Below are 14,902 nucleotides of genomic sequence, written 5' to 3'. Positions count from 1 at the left end.
AATTTATTTACTTATTTGTTTGTTTATTTAAAAAGAAACGATTATGGAGATGTCCAAAGGGACTGATAATTGGATTTCCAGCGCAGTCTCTTCCTTTGGTTTAGTTTATCCTTCTTTCGGATCCTCGAGTCCTGTAGGATCTATTAAACTGGCATTCAATTCTTTGGCTAGAAGTGAGTTGTTAGAAAACAGCTCTCAGAAGTGTCATCTCAACCGCAGCAAAGCCCCCCGAGGTAATGGACCTGGCATGTTTAATTAATGCGGTGCAAATAAAGTAACTTTTTCTTTGCAAACTCCGCCACTTTCGAGAGGGATTTGGGGGGGGGGAGGAGGAGGAGGAGGAGGAGGAGGAGGACGAGGAGGAGGAGGAGGAGGAGGAGGAGGGAGAAAGAGAGAGAGAGAGAGAGAGAGAGAGAGAGAGAGAGAGAGAGAGAGAGAGAGAGAGAGAGAGAGAGAGACCTTTCTCTCCACCGTTACCCCATACTCAATCACCCTGTAACCTTTTCAAGCCTAGACTCACACTGCAGGGAAATATGGCAGCAGTTTTGTCCCTTCCACTTGGGACTCAAGCCCGCACTTACGAAGGTGTGTACATACACGAATGTATGATTCAAGTAAATGGTTCCTAAACCTCTTCACAGACCAGCACCCGCTCCTCTCCAATTCTCCCTAGCTTTCTACACAGCGCCAAGTGTTCCAAATTCAGCTCGGGAAACTTCTTATCGGGATGGTGGCTTGCTTTTCCTATGGATGCAGGGGCTGAGCAGAGAGGAAACGTGTACCACGCAACGCCTGCGTTCTGCAGCCTGAGACGCAGGCGGGGTCTCAGCTTTCCTCGTCACCTTGGATCCCAGAAACCAGAGCCCAGAGCCTGGTGAGCATGGCAGAGGATGACGGTGCAAAGAGGAAAGGGTTGTGTGTGTATCTGTGTGTGTGTGCGTGTGTGAGAGAGAGAGACAGACAGAGAGAGACGCAGAGACACAAAGAGAATGAGAATTTGTGGGAGAAATTGTTGAAGTTATTCTGATGAGTTTCTTGTGGCAACAAGGCATAAGTTAGGCACATGTGCCCCCCACCCCGTGCCCAGATGACTTGGGCACCACTTTCCCTTAAGCTCCCGGACGCCTCTTGGAGCTGCAACAAGAGCTCTCCCCCTAGTGGGTACTCGGAGGTTGGTCTGGTGCCCTGCTCCCAGCTCCAGCCCTGTAAGCGAGGGACCGAAGTTGGCACATTGAAGTGTTCATGAGGGATGAATGGGGGAAGAAACAAAAGCTCTGGAAACATTTCCAAGTGTTCAATAAAAGACCCATCTGTACCTTTCTTTTCCATAGTATTCACAATTAATATCCACGCCATGCAGATTATAGGGAGATAATTACTATATGGAATTCTTGTTCGAACAACTCAGGGACGCTAGGCTCCGTTTGGAGGATGATTGGGGGAGGGGGAGTGAAAAGACAACACGCAGAGGGTGCCATAGAGGTCAGATTAGGTGCACAAGAATAATGAGCTCCAACTACCAGTGATCACCTCGAAGGGCCTTATTCCATAGATTTCTTAGTTTCCGAAGTAGATTTAGAGCTGGAAAGGACCTTCAAGGTCATCTAGTTCAACTCCTTAGTTGAACTGATCAGAATACCTAGACTGGGAGAGGTTGACCAGATGGCCAAGGTCATATTGTTAATAAATAGCAGGGACGGGATTTGAACTTAAGTCCTCTGAAATCCAGCAGGACTAGTATTGATAGTCCAACAATCACCGAATCAAGATCTGGAAGTAACCTAGGAAAGCCTCTAGTTGGAAGACATCATATACATATAGAAAGCCAAAGTGACCTACCCCAGGTTACGTAGGCAATATATAGAAAATTTGGGATTTTGAACTCAAGATTTCTGCTTCAGATTTAGTGTATTTTCTTAAGCTTCAAATGGCTATTCAGTTATCTGAAGTGTTTCTCAAACCATATCTATGAATAGATATATATCATATATCCACTAGTATATAATATACATCCTATAACAATATAACCTTTATACAGTGTTTTAAAGCTTGCAAAGTGTCCTACATATGTTGTCTTATCTGAGCCATACAAATCCCTACCCGGTGAACTTACAGATGAGGAGACTGAAACAGAGAGAAGTGAATTTATTTGCCTAGGGTCACACAGCTAGTTACATGACTGAGGCAGGATTTGAACTTAGATCTTTCTGATTCCAATTCCTGTGCTCTTATTTTTATCACTTCTTGCCGCAAGAAAAGCCACAGATTGGTCACATTTACCCCACAGACACCAGCAGGTGAGAATGTGGGAGGTCATCAGTCTGTCTTTTTTTTCCCAAATAAGGGGTTATTTCTGACCTCATTTGGATGTGTCTTTCCCAAAGAGAAAAGTCCTCACTAAAACTGCTCTCTTCTAGCTACCACAATCACAATCTATACAGACATTGTCAGTCTTTTTGGTGGCAATATTCACAGTGGGAAGCCTGCAGCCTCAGTTTCAAAAGCTTACCTTGGGTTTTAAAAAATATAAAAAGCCCCTCCTTTTTGGTCCCTTTGACTCTTGGAAACTGGAGTATGTATGGAGGAGGACCAGCTGGGATCTTTTCCAGTACACGTTTGGGATATTCTCCTCCCATCTAGGAAACAATGAATTTTCTTGTAGTACCCTAGTACTTTGAAGAGGGAAAAAATTGGGTGAAGAGTTTAAAGAGAGAAAAATCTCACCTTCATTCATGCATACCAAATGTTGGAAGGAATGTCATTTAATATGCTCTGCATGTGTGTTAATCCTAACTCATTAATCAGGAAAAAAATTTTTTTTTATCATACTTCTGAAGGCAATGGTAGAGCATCTCAAACTTCTTTGGTTAGACCTGCAGGATCTGATTTTTTTTTTTTTTTAAAGTTTCCCTAAGGCCATCGGGGTATTCGTTAGGTAAGAGGCAGGAATTAAGAGGAGTCCTAAAGGTCCGGTTCAGTGACCTACTTGGTGTATTGTTTTCCTAATTGGTTACTTGAGCACCAGGACTTTTCCTCCTCAGAACGAAAATGTTTCAGTGGGCTGAGGCTGGGGGTGGGGGAGCAGATGAAAGGGGTCATGTGGAATGGGGGAGTTAAGTCTCCTACGTGTTTAATTAAGAGTTCTATTGTGTTGTGGTGAGAAAGGAAGACGAAGCAACTTAATAGCATTCTGCTCCCTTTATCACAAAATAACCTGCAAGAAAGAAAGCTTGCAACTAAAACAGTCAGCTATATAATAGATACCATTCAAACTGTAGCTCTTCTGGAATAAAGATATCTAATTTCCTGTTGCAAGCCACTTACTCTATCAGAAAACACAAATAGCTGAGCAAAAAGAGGAGGAGGAGGAGGAAGAAGAGGGAAGGAAGGAGCCCTAAATAAAAATAAACAAAAAGGGGCTGCTTCAGACCGATCGGGTGACGTGTGTTTCTTTCAGATCTCTTCAAATACCAAAACCAAGTACCACCCCACCCCCACCCCCAGGCTCTTCCATTCCACCTCAGCTCCATAGTCCACATCCTTAGATCAAACTCTACACTTTCTCCCCCAGAAAATGGTAGACTGTCTTCTAACACTGCTTTAGTGAAAGCTGGTAGAGAATATCTTGGCATTCAAATCGAACTAGGCACTAGTCAAGTCAGTGTGGTCTCAAACCAGGGGTTGATGATGATTGTTTGATCTACTCACAAGGAAGAGAGCTTTGGGTTTGCTTCTTCTGACCAAATACAGAGTATTTCCTCTAACCTGTACCTCTCAATGTGATAGAAAAAGCACTGGATTTAATGAGAAGATTGGGTCTTGGGTAAGTCAAAATATTCCTGAGACTTAGTTTCCCTTATTCTAATGAGAGGGTTGGACTAAATGATCCATAAAGATACTTCCAACTCTAGATCCCACGATTGTCCCTTCCCTCTGAAAAGCTGGATGATTTGCGCAGAGGGAGTTGGGGCATCCACTGTTCTGTTGTCTCCTGGGAGTGATATTCTTGTTTACAGTTGAGAGAAAGCTCAGAATGATGTGGGCACAAGGATTTCAGCTGCATAGGTCTTTGGCGGTCATCTAATCCCACTTCCTCATTTTCCTTATAGTGTCTGGTTTGTCTTTGGCTCCCAATGCAGACATTACTGCCAATCACTACTGTTCTTGGGATGTCCCAAATCCTCTGCTGCTCTAAAGAGTAACAAGTAGCTCACCAAGTCAATCTCTGGTCAAAGGGGAGGAGAGGATATGGATGACAGATGACAGATGCTCTCCTCTCCTTTTCCTTCCCTCAGTAGTTCCTTCTCAGGGGCTTGGTTGAAACTGCTCTCCCATTTGAACTACAAGGCATTGCCAGAGTGATTCGAGAAGTTGAAGAAGAAGCTACAGTGGGCTATTTTCCCAGGCTAAGATAAAAACTTTCAACTATGGGCAAGTGACCAAGGCAGGAACTGTGGTACAAGGGTAGGCCAGCAACAAAACTCAGTTCTCAAAGTTCCAGGCTAGGCCAGCAGTGCAGGGACACCCACAATTAGTCACTGACTGAGCCTCTAGCCCAAGTCAAACAGTGAAGGGACTTCTAAGAGTATGGACTTGGAGTAGTTATCCAGAGTAGGCTGCAGACTCAGTCCCCCACTTAGAAAATCAGTACAAGGAGGTCTTCCAGAGTGGTGAGGATCATAGACTCAGCCCCTAGAATTCCCAGCTAGGTCAACTTGCTGAGAGCAAAACACTGGAAAAATGACCAAACCAAAAAAAAAAAAAAAAAAAAAGAGGAGTTATTGTGAGGCCATACTCAATACATAAATCTCTAAGAGGAGAATAACTCTATGACATCTAGAAAAATCACAATACAGCTTGCCCACAAGATCAATTTGAATTCCTAGAAGAAATGACGCAAGAGTTTAACAACAATATTTTCAATAAAATGAGAGTGATAGTGGAAGGAATTGGAAAAGAAATAACACCACACAGAAGAGACTTGGAAGGAGAAGTAACAGCTTAGCACAAGAGCTACAAAACCTTGCCCAAGTAACAAACTCCCTCAAAATTAGAATGAATAAAATGGAAGTTCATGATGCTATGAAGAAACAAGAAACAGTAAGATAAAATGACAAGATTGAAAAGATAGAAGAAAGTGTAAGGTATCTCATATCAAAATCAACTCACCTGGAAAACAGTTCAATGAGATATCTAAAAATTACTGAACTCCTTGAAAGTCATAACCAAAACACAAAAGAAAAACAAACAAAAAGTACATTTATTTTTAAAAATCATAAAATAAAATTGCTCATATCTCTTATAATCAGTGGACAAAGTGATAGAAAGAATCCACTATTCACTTCTTGAAAGAAATCCCAAAATGAAAACTCCCAGGGAAGATCAAAGAAAAAATACTATAAGTAACCAGAAATAAAGAGTTCAAGTACCATGGAACCACAGTCAAGATTGCATAAGATTTAGCAACTATCACAGTAAAGGAGTAAAGAACATGGATCTTTAATGAAATAGAGGACTTCTAAGCATTTCTGATAAAAAAATGAAGTTGAATTAGAAACTTTGAAATATACACTTGGAAATAGATAGGAACATTTAAAAAAAGATAACCATAAGCAAGTAATCAGAAAAGACTTTATAAAGACAGATCGTTTGTATTCTAGTGGAAAGGCAGGAGGGAATTACACAAGCATTTTGACTCCACTACCCTGTTATTTTAAGTTCAATGTTGGTACTGAAATGAGGCACTTGTAAGCCACTGAATAGTTTAAAACTTTACTTAGCTTTACCATAGCAAAGATACGTAACAAAGATACCATGAAACTGAGCTTCTATATATGTAACCTTTTGTTGTTTCCATAAGAAAACACATGTGCTCAGAATGGTAGTGTCCTGACTCAAGAAATCTTGGGGCATCCACAAAGTTGGAAGGGCTTTGACATTACAAAGTGGGACCTATTATGTCCCTATGTGACCAACCAGGTCAGCGGAGCCAGAGCTCACCAGGAAGCTGAGTCAAGAAGCACAGCTTGAGTTTGCCAGCACCTCTAGGCCAATCAGTTCCTGGCTTTGTTACCTTTTCCTAGTCAGCGGGTAGAGTGAGGACCTCTAGTTTGGTGCTATCCCGGAAAGGGCTGTACCATCTCTTAAGAGCCAAATGGTACATTTTCAGGGTGAGGAGAAATGGAAAAATGAAGCTGAAGTGTACCTATATCATGACCTTTTTAAAAATTTAAATGAGGCTAAGATTATTTTGAATGATAAATTGTAGATTTCCTACAATATCTTGTAAAATGATTATTCACCTCTTCAGTCACTATTTTATTTTTCATTTCCACTTCATATAGACTTTTTATTGTAACACTGTTGCTGTCATGGGTGAATTCTAACCTGATTATTGGACTTTAAAATCATGCTTAGCTTGGATATATAGATATTTGGTGTTTCACATAAATGAAATACACTCTTGCTGAAAACCTAGGAAAATACTGTTTTATACTACACAATTCACTTATTCTTGATAGGAAGTTCAACTAGATGGGGATAGGGGAAGATCAAGAATAGGTACTAATATTGGAAAGTCACTCAGTCTATCAACATTTATTAAGTGCCTATTATTTGCCAGACTCTGTGTAAAACCCTGGGGACACAAATACAAATAAAAACAAAGACAGTCCCTGTCCTCAATGAGTTTACAATCTAATGAGGAAAAACAAAAAGAAGTTGAAAAGGGGGGGAGTAAGGTGAGGGGTGGAGGGGGAGAAGAAGGGGCCAGATGCAGGGGCATGATGGAGAATTCCAAAGAGCTCCAAAAGAAGTGTATCTAGTGGGAAATGGAGAGAAAAACTGCGGAGCTCCCTCCTTAAAAAAAACTCTAAAGTCTCTAGTCAGAGGGTTCAATCAGAGGGACAGAGTATACTGCTGAGATATTAGTACCAGGCAGATTCAATCTCACAGAATAATGAGATTGTCCAATGATAAGAAAGTGCATTGTTCATAGATTTTTAAAAAATTAATTTCTATTCAACAAGCTTTTAAATGCCAACTTAACATCAGCAACTAGGTGGTACAGTGGACAGAGTAATGGTATCAGGAAGACCTGAGTTCAGATCCAGCCTCAGATGCTTCCTAGCCATGTGATTCTGGGCAAGTTATTTAAATCATTTCAATTGCCTCAGTTTCCTCAACTCTAAAATGGAAATAATATAGCACCCACCTCCCAGAGTTGTAATGATTAAAATGAGGTAGTATTTGTAAAGTGCTTCGCACAGTGCTACAATCACTGTGCAAGGGCCCTGAGCATTGGAAAAGAAAAAAAACAGTCCCTGTCCTCAAACAGCTTGCATTCCTTTGGTTTGTTGCAGAATGTTTATCTTGAAGGCATCAAATAATTGGTTTAAGATGTAAATATGTTGGTTTTATCTCCTTTTTTATAGGGAATCATCTTTTTCTTCTGTCTTCACTGGTTTCTGTCAGGGAACTGGACACTGTACAAATTATCGCTGTAAATGATACAACTCAATTCTCATGATAGAGTCTCGGATTCATCTCTTTTATAGTTATCTCTGGTTTTCTTAGGGTCTACTTTTCCAATTTTCATGCTATTTAAACTATGTTTCACCTCTCCTTCCCTACAAATATCCCTGTGGCCATTTCACAATTTATTATGCCTTTCATATAAGGTATGACAGAAAGAAAAGAAAGAATTAAAACCAATACATTACACTTAGTATTTAAAGCATCTTGTGATGACTGAAAGGCAACTGAAAACCCACTGTTAAAGAGGAATTGGGTTTTGTTGGTGATATTAATCTCTTTAATGGAAAATAGAGAATTAACAGTATTTGTCACTTTGAATTCCTTCTAATTAATACTCAAAAGACAGTAATCTTACTTATTGGTAAGGTGGTATAATGCCTCCTTTCTTGAGCTGACACCATTTTAAAAAAAGGTAGTATGAATGAAAACTATAGTTTTGACTGTCTTTCAATCTTCTACATAAGTGGATGAGTTAAAATATTTTTGTTTTTAAGGACGATAGGTCAAATTTTCTTTTGGGAGCAGGTGATAATGTACCTACACATATGTAGTTGCAGTTAAGGGATGATAACGTAGGCCAATTTAGTTAGACCAGCTGTCCTTTAATATTTTTTTTGACAAATTAAAAAAATTAAACTTAAATACAAAATGAGAAAAGCAAAAAAATTGTCATGTACATAGCAGACCATAAGAGAGGATTCAACATAAAACAATGAATTTCCATTTCAAGAAAACCTATATAATAAATACTACACATTGTTTTTAAAGCTACCCAGCTATTCTCTCCTTCATTGTTGGTTTTCCTTGTTCACTGTGGTTCTCTACTTTACTTTCCCTTCCTCTCCCAAAGATGGCTGCAATTAAGTGTGAATATATATACTCACACATAGGTATCTATAGACATACACATATATTAACAATACACTTATACACAAATATGTAAGACCATAATATGCTTTTTCCTTCTAAAAAAGTGGATAGCATCTTCCTTCATAAGTCCAGATCTTTCCATGTTTTTCTAAATCAATCAGCTTATCATTTCCTACACCACAGCTATACTCCAACTCTTCATCCTATCTGAAAGACTGTCTGTGAGTGTTCCCCCCCCCCCAAGTTTCTGCATCCCTTCTATTCTTAGCTGCATATGTTTTATTTACACAATAAGGTTTTAATTTAAAATAATCAAAATTATCCTTTCTATACTTCAACAGTACTTCAAACTTTTGATATAGTTGAAGGTCTGATACTATTGAATTTACTTCCTTTATATCCTTTTTTCTTTTGTTTCTTTGAAGTTCCTGAACTTTTGTTCCTCCAACTAAATTTTGTTATTTTTTTCTAACAGTAAAAATGTAAAAAAATAATTTAATTGGGATGGCATTGAATAAATCAACTAGTTAGGTAAAATTATTATTTAAAATTATATTGGTTTTACCTACCCATGAACAATAAATATTACTTCAATTATTTAGATCTGAGTTTATTTGTATAAAAAGTATTTTATGTTCATTTAGCTCCTGTGTGTGTTTTGGCAGGTAAATGCTAAGGTATTTTATGCTGTCTAGGTATTTTAAATGGTCTAAAACAATATTGAATAGTATTGCTGACACATAAGGTAGTTTCTCTGTTTTTCACTTTTAATTAAATCTATTTTAACTTTAACTTGATCTGAGATCATGATTACTATCCCTGCTTTTTTTTTAATTCTAAATTCCACTCCTGCCTTTTATTTTGTGTATCATTGTGTGTATCTCTCATTTTTGTAATGTTTCCTGAAAGCAACATATCATTGAATTCAAATTTTTAATCTTCTCTCCATTTGCATCTTATGGGTAAATTCATCCCATTCACATTCTAAGCTACCATTACTTATTTCTTCCTTCCTATTTTTCCTATCTACCCTTCTCATCCTATTTGCCCTATCCCTCCTCACTGTTCCGCTTTATTTCTACTTAATACCTTGCCCTCCTATTCCTTAACTTACCCATCCCTCTTTTGTTCTCTTCTCCCCTCCTAAATCTTAATCAACACATCTTTCTATAACCCCCATCCTGTTCCCTCAATCTCTTATTTCTTTATAAATTTAGAAGACTTTCATACTCTTCTAAGTGTATATAGTTCTTTCTAACCCAGATCTGATATGAGTAGGGTTCCAGTGCTACCAGTCCTCCTCTCCCATCTGATTCCTCTGTATCAGTTCTTCCTCTTGCTTCTCATTTGTATGATATAATTACTCTTTTTACCTTTTCCTACACAATTTTGCTTTTTAAGAATCACATCGTACTCTGCTCTACCCCAGTCTTTCAAATTATCCAATTATTATTGACAGTCTTATGTATGCAGTTTACATTTCCATGTATAGAAAGATAACAATTTGTCCTTTTTGAGTCCCTTGTAATTGATCTGTGATGTTTACCTTATATTTCCCTTGGATCTTGTATGTCTAATTTTCTATTAACCTCTGGTCTTTTTGTGTGACAAAATCCTGAAAGTCTACTAATTCACTGAATATTCATTTTTTTCATTCAGTATTATACCTAACTTTACTAGGTATGATAATTTTGGCCACAACCCCAGTTCTTCTGTTCTTTGATGTATAGTCTTCTAAGACCTTTGGTCTTTTCGTGTAGCCACTGCTAGGTCTTGTTTAATTCTATTTCTGGCTCCCCGGTATTTGAATTTTTTTCTTGTTGCTCATAATGGTTTCTCCTTAACCTGAAGGTTTTGGAATTTGGCCATGATATTCCTGTAGGTTTGCATCCTGGTGTCTCTTTCGGATGGTGACCAGTGATTTTCTTCTTATTTTCTATTTTTCATTTCTCCTTTTGTTATAAAACTTTAGGGCACATTTCTTTAATTGCTTATTGCACTGATTCTGTTTTGGATCATAGATTCCAGGTAGCCCAGTTATCCTTATGTCTTTCTTCTTAATCTGTTCTCCAGATCAGTTGTTTCCTTTATGAGATGTTTTACATTCTTTTTATTTTTCATTCTTTTTGCTTTGTTTTATTATTTCTTGTTCTTTTTTATAACATTGCTTGCATCCCCTTGTCCAATTCTAGTTTTCAGGGAGTTGTTTTCTTCCTTAAGATTCTAGCTCTTTTTCTAGCTGGTTGACTTTCTTTTCATAATCTTGCTTTTCTTGGATTGTTCTTACTTAAAAAATGTTTTTCCCTCAATCTCTCTCACTTGATTTTTTTGAGTTCTTCTGACAATTATTTTTGTATAGGTGACCATTTGATATTACTTTTTGGGGTAGGGGAAGCTTTTTTTTTTTTTTTTTTGCTTTAGTATCCTCTTCTGAAGATGAACTCCAGTCTTCTCTGTTCCCAGAGTAACTCTCTGTGGTTGGATTATTTTTCCTTTGTTTGCTCATTTTGTTTTTTGTTTTTAATTTTTAGCAGCTTGCTATTATAATCACTTCTAGTCCTGGGGTGCAGGGGATAGTGCCTTTGGCTTCAGGTACTACTTACTGTTATTTTTTGAGCTTTGTCCTGGACCCAACCTCTGCACTCCTTTTCCCCTCCAAGCCACAGCTAAGGGTACTCTTCCCCTCTCCCCTCCCTCCCCTCCCCCGCCCCATGCTGGAACTGCTCTTGCTCCTTGAGGATTCTCCAGTGGCTATAATCTTCAGTTATCCCCTCTGGTCTGGAACTGAAACTAAGAACTTAGCCCTGTTCTAAGCACCCACAGTCAGCAGCATACTGTCCCCACCTCTTCTGCATTCAGTGGCTCCATGCTGGTTCCTTCTCACCTCCCTCAGAAGCATAGCTGGACCTGGCATCCAGTGGCAGCAGAGGTTCCTGCTTAGATGTCTGACCTCCCCCACCACAACCCCCCACAATCACAGTCTGGGACTCCCCCACAGGAGGAGGTAGCCTGGAGGTGTTTGCATTTCACTCAGACCAGACATTTATCCTGGGTTTTTTCTGCAGACCTTCCCCAGTTGTCCCAGGAAGACCCCTGTTCTGCTCCAACTCTTCTTTATTTTTGTGGCTCTATGTTCATCTTGAGGTGCTATTTTTGTCTTGTTTATGGAGGAAATCTGGAGAGGTTGGAATTTTCTGACCTATTACACCTTCTTCCCAGCATCCTCTTGTTTTCCTTTCATTCTAAAAAAAATATTTCCAGCAACCATTTTCAATGGCATTTACTAATGCTCCCCCCACACCCCAACACCTGAACCTCGCATCTTTCCTTATTCTTTTGTGTCCTGTGTCATGTGTTTGAATTCTAGACTTCCAGGGAGGAATAAGTTCCTTCTATTTTTTTTTTTGGCTAGTCAAATATCTCTATTGGAGGAGCTAGCTTTGCTTTCTCACCCTTCTTCTCCACACCTCCCAACTCTGTAATAAATGAGCTCTTCCAGGAATGGACAGATGGTTTCTTCATGTGATGAGAGAGCTTCATCAGAAAGCTTCAGTTTCCTGAAATCTGATATATCTGAGTTCTATTTTCCATATAATACACATTTATTAAGCACTTACTATGTTCCAGGCACTATGCTAAACACTGGGGATACAAATAACAAAAAGAAAGACAATACTTGCCCTCAAGGCGCTTATGTCTAAGGAGGGAAGTGAAAAGGGTGAGCGAAAAGTATCAGAGGGTACCTGGTGGAGAGGAGGGATAGTGATGGCAGGATCAAAGAACTTTTGAGCCCTCTACAAAGGAAGGCTCCATCCTCCGAGCCTTCAAACAGAGAGATAGAGACAACTGAGGGCAATGATGAAGTGAGAATGCCAAAGCTGAAGCAATTTCCATGATGGTTACTGGTGTGTTTCCATCACAAGTTCAATGCCTTTGGGAAGTGGAAGGGCGCTTTTGTGGAAAATCCCATCATTACCCTCCCTTGCATTCTCGTGCACCCACTATGTAATACAGTGTCTGGCATATTGTAAGTGCTTAATATATCCTTTTTGATTGATTGATAATGGTGTTAGGATTAGAAGTATTCCTGGGGTGCTATGTGCATACACTTTACAGGCAGCATTATCTTTCCCAAGGCTGCCCTTGAGCTTGGCTGCCATTCTGTATTTCACCCCTTTTCCTTTACTTCTCTCTGACTCCCAATATCTCCTGAAAAGAACTATTTTCTCTTCTGACTGTGATTGATTAAGATTATTTACACAAAGAAAATTGCACATTAATAACTTTTTCCTTTGCATTGTACTGAAAGGTGATCGAACTATAACTTGGAAAACAGTGACATGTTATTGAGAGATCTTTCTTCCACAGAGGGATTTTCTGGAAAACATTAGGAAGGAATCATTATTATTGCTATCTGCAATGGTAAGCAGAACAAAATATTTCAGAGCATGTATTTTAAAAAGAAATCTTATTTTTTCCAATTATATATGAAAACATTGTTTAAAACATTTGTTTAAGTTTTTAGGGTTCTAAGTTCTCTCCTTCCCTCCCAACCCTCACTTCTCCCTAAACCAGCAAGCAATTTGATATCGGTTATACCTGTGCAGTCATGCAAAGCATATTTCCATATTAGTCACATTGTGAGAGAAACACAGATCAAAAAGAAACCCCAATATGAAAAAATAAAGAAAAAAAAATAGTATGCTTCGATCTGCATTCAGACTCTATCAGTTCTTTCCCTGAAGGTAAAGAGTATTTTTCATTATAAATCCTTTGGAATTGTCTTGGATCTTTGTATTGCTGAGAATAGCTAAGTCATTCACAGTTGATCATCATACAATATTGCACAGCATGTATTTTTAAAAATCCTAAATATGAATTTATTTGAAGCTTTAAGCTGACAAAACATGGGAGAGGAGAGAAAGAATAAAATTTTAGATCTAGAAGTAACTTTAGATACCATCTATTCCAACCCTTTCATTTTAGAGATGCAGAAATTAAGGCCTAGAGTGATTAGTTTACTTGTCAAAGGTCATCCAACTAATTGGGAGAACAAAAACTGGACCTTTTGATACCCCATTTAGGGATTCTATTGTACCCCTCATAAAGATACAGATAAGAGCCCGTTATATTCAAGATCTGGAGTACAAGAATATAAACCCCATGAGAGCAGGAGTCATATTTTATGTAAAGTTTATATTTCCTCCAGCATCTAGCACATAGTACATACTTACAAACATTTGTTGAATGAATGAGTGAAATGGAGTGATTTTAACCTCATCCATAAATTCATGATAAGACTATGTACTATCACTGGTTGCAAAAATGATTAATTTAGATAAAACATATTTGGAATAAAATATATTTCATAATATTTGATTTCTCCCTATAACTACATATAAAAACAATTTTAACATTCCTTTAAAAAAGGTTTTGAGTTCCAAATTCTATCCTTCTCTCCCCTCCCCCCAGACAGTAAGCAATCTATATACATTATACAGGTACAATCATGTAAAACATATTTCCATATTAGTCATTTTGTGGAAAAAAACTCAAACTAAAAAAAAAAAGAAGGAACTAAAGAAAGTGAAAAATAATATGCTTCAGTCTATATTCAGACACTATCAATTCTTTCTCTGGAGGAGGGATAGCATTTTTCAGTATGAGTTCTTTGAGATTGTCTTGGATCATGGTTTTGCCAGGAATAGTTTAAGTTATTCACAGATGTTCAGTGTATAATACTGCAGTTATTATGGACAATGTTCTCCTAGTTTGCTCACCTCACTCTCCATCAGTTCTTGCAAGTCTTTCCAGATTTTTCTGAAATCATCCCGCTTCTCATTTCTTATAGCGCAATAATATTCCATTACAATCATATACCACAATTTGTTCAGCTGGAATGGAGTATTTTTGAAGAAAAAAAAGAATAGTTATTGATTTTTTTATATCATAGTTTTCTTCTGACTCTTCCCTCTCTTCCCAAATGGAAGTCTTTCTTGGGATAAAGGACAAGGCAAACCAACGGACACCCTGACCACAGCTGACAATGTGTGTTTTCTTCTGCACCTGTACTCACTCTACCACCTCTCTGAGGACAGGCAGGAGTAAAGAAGAAAGTTTTCAAGGGAAAAAAACCAAACACATATACTTTGTTCAAACAAGCACATATGTATGAGCATTATTAGCGTACCTAGGACAGGGAGGGCACTTATGTGATGAATATTTATTATGAAGCCTGGGTCTACCATTAAAAATAGATATTAAAAACAAAGACGAAAACCATATAGAACATACAGCCATTAGGCAGGGGAGTAGTTTAACACTATAAAGGAAATTGTTGAGAGGACATAATTGTTTACTAATGATGATAATTGTCCTGCTTCATGCCATCTTCAAAAATGGCAGCTCAGTGCCATTTGCAGCATTCCCAAACAGCATCTTGAAGCCATCCGGCATGCCTCTGCTAGGATTGAACTTAGTTGGCACATCTAGTTTG

This window comes from Notamacropus eugenii, chromosome 5, assembly GCF_028372415.1.
Source record: "Notamacropus eugenii isolate mMacEug1 chromosome 5, mMacEug1.pri_v2, whole genome shotgun sequence".
In the NCBI taxonomy this organism is placed as follows: domain Eukaryota; kingdom Metazoa; phylum Chordata; class Mammalia; order Diprotodontia; family Macropodidae; genus Notamacropus; species Notamacropus eugenii.
Note: the sequence above shows the minus strand (reverse complement) of the source record.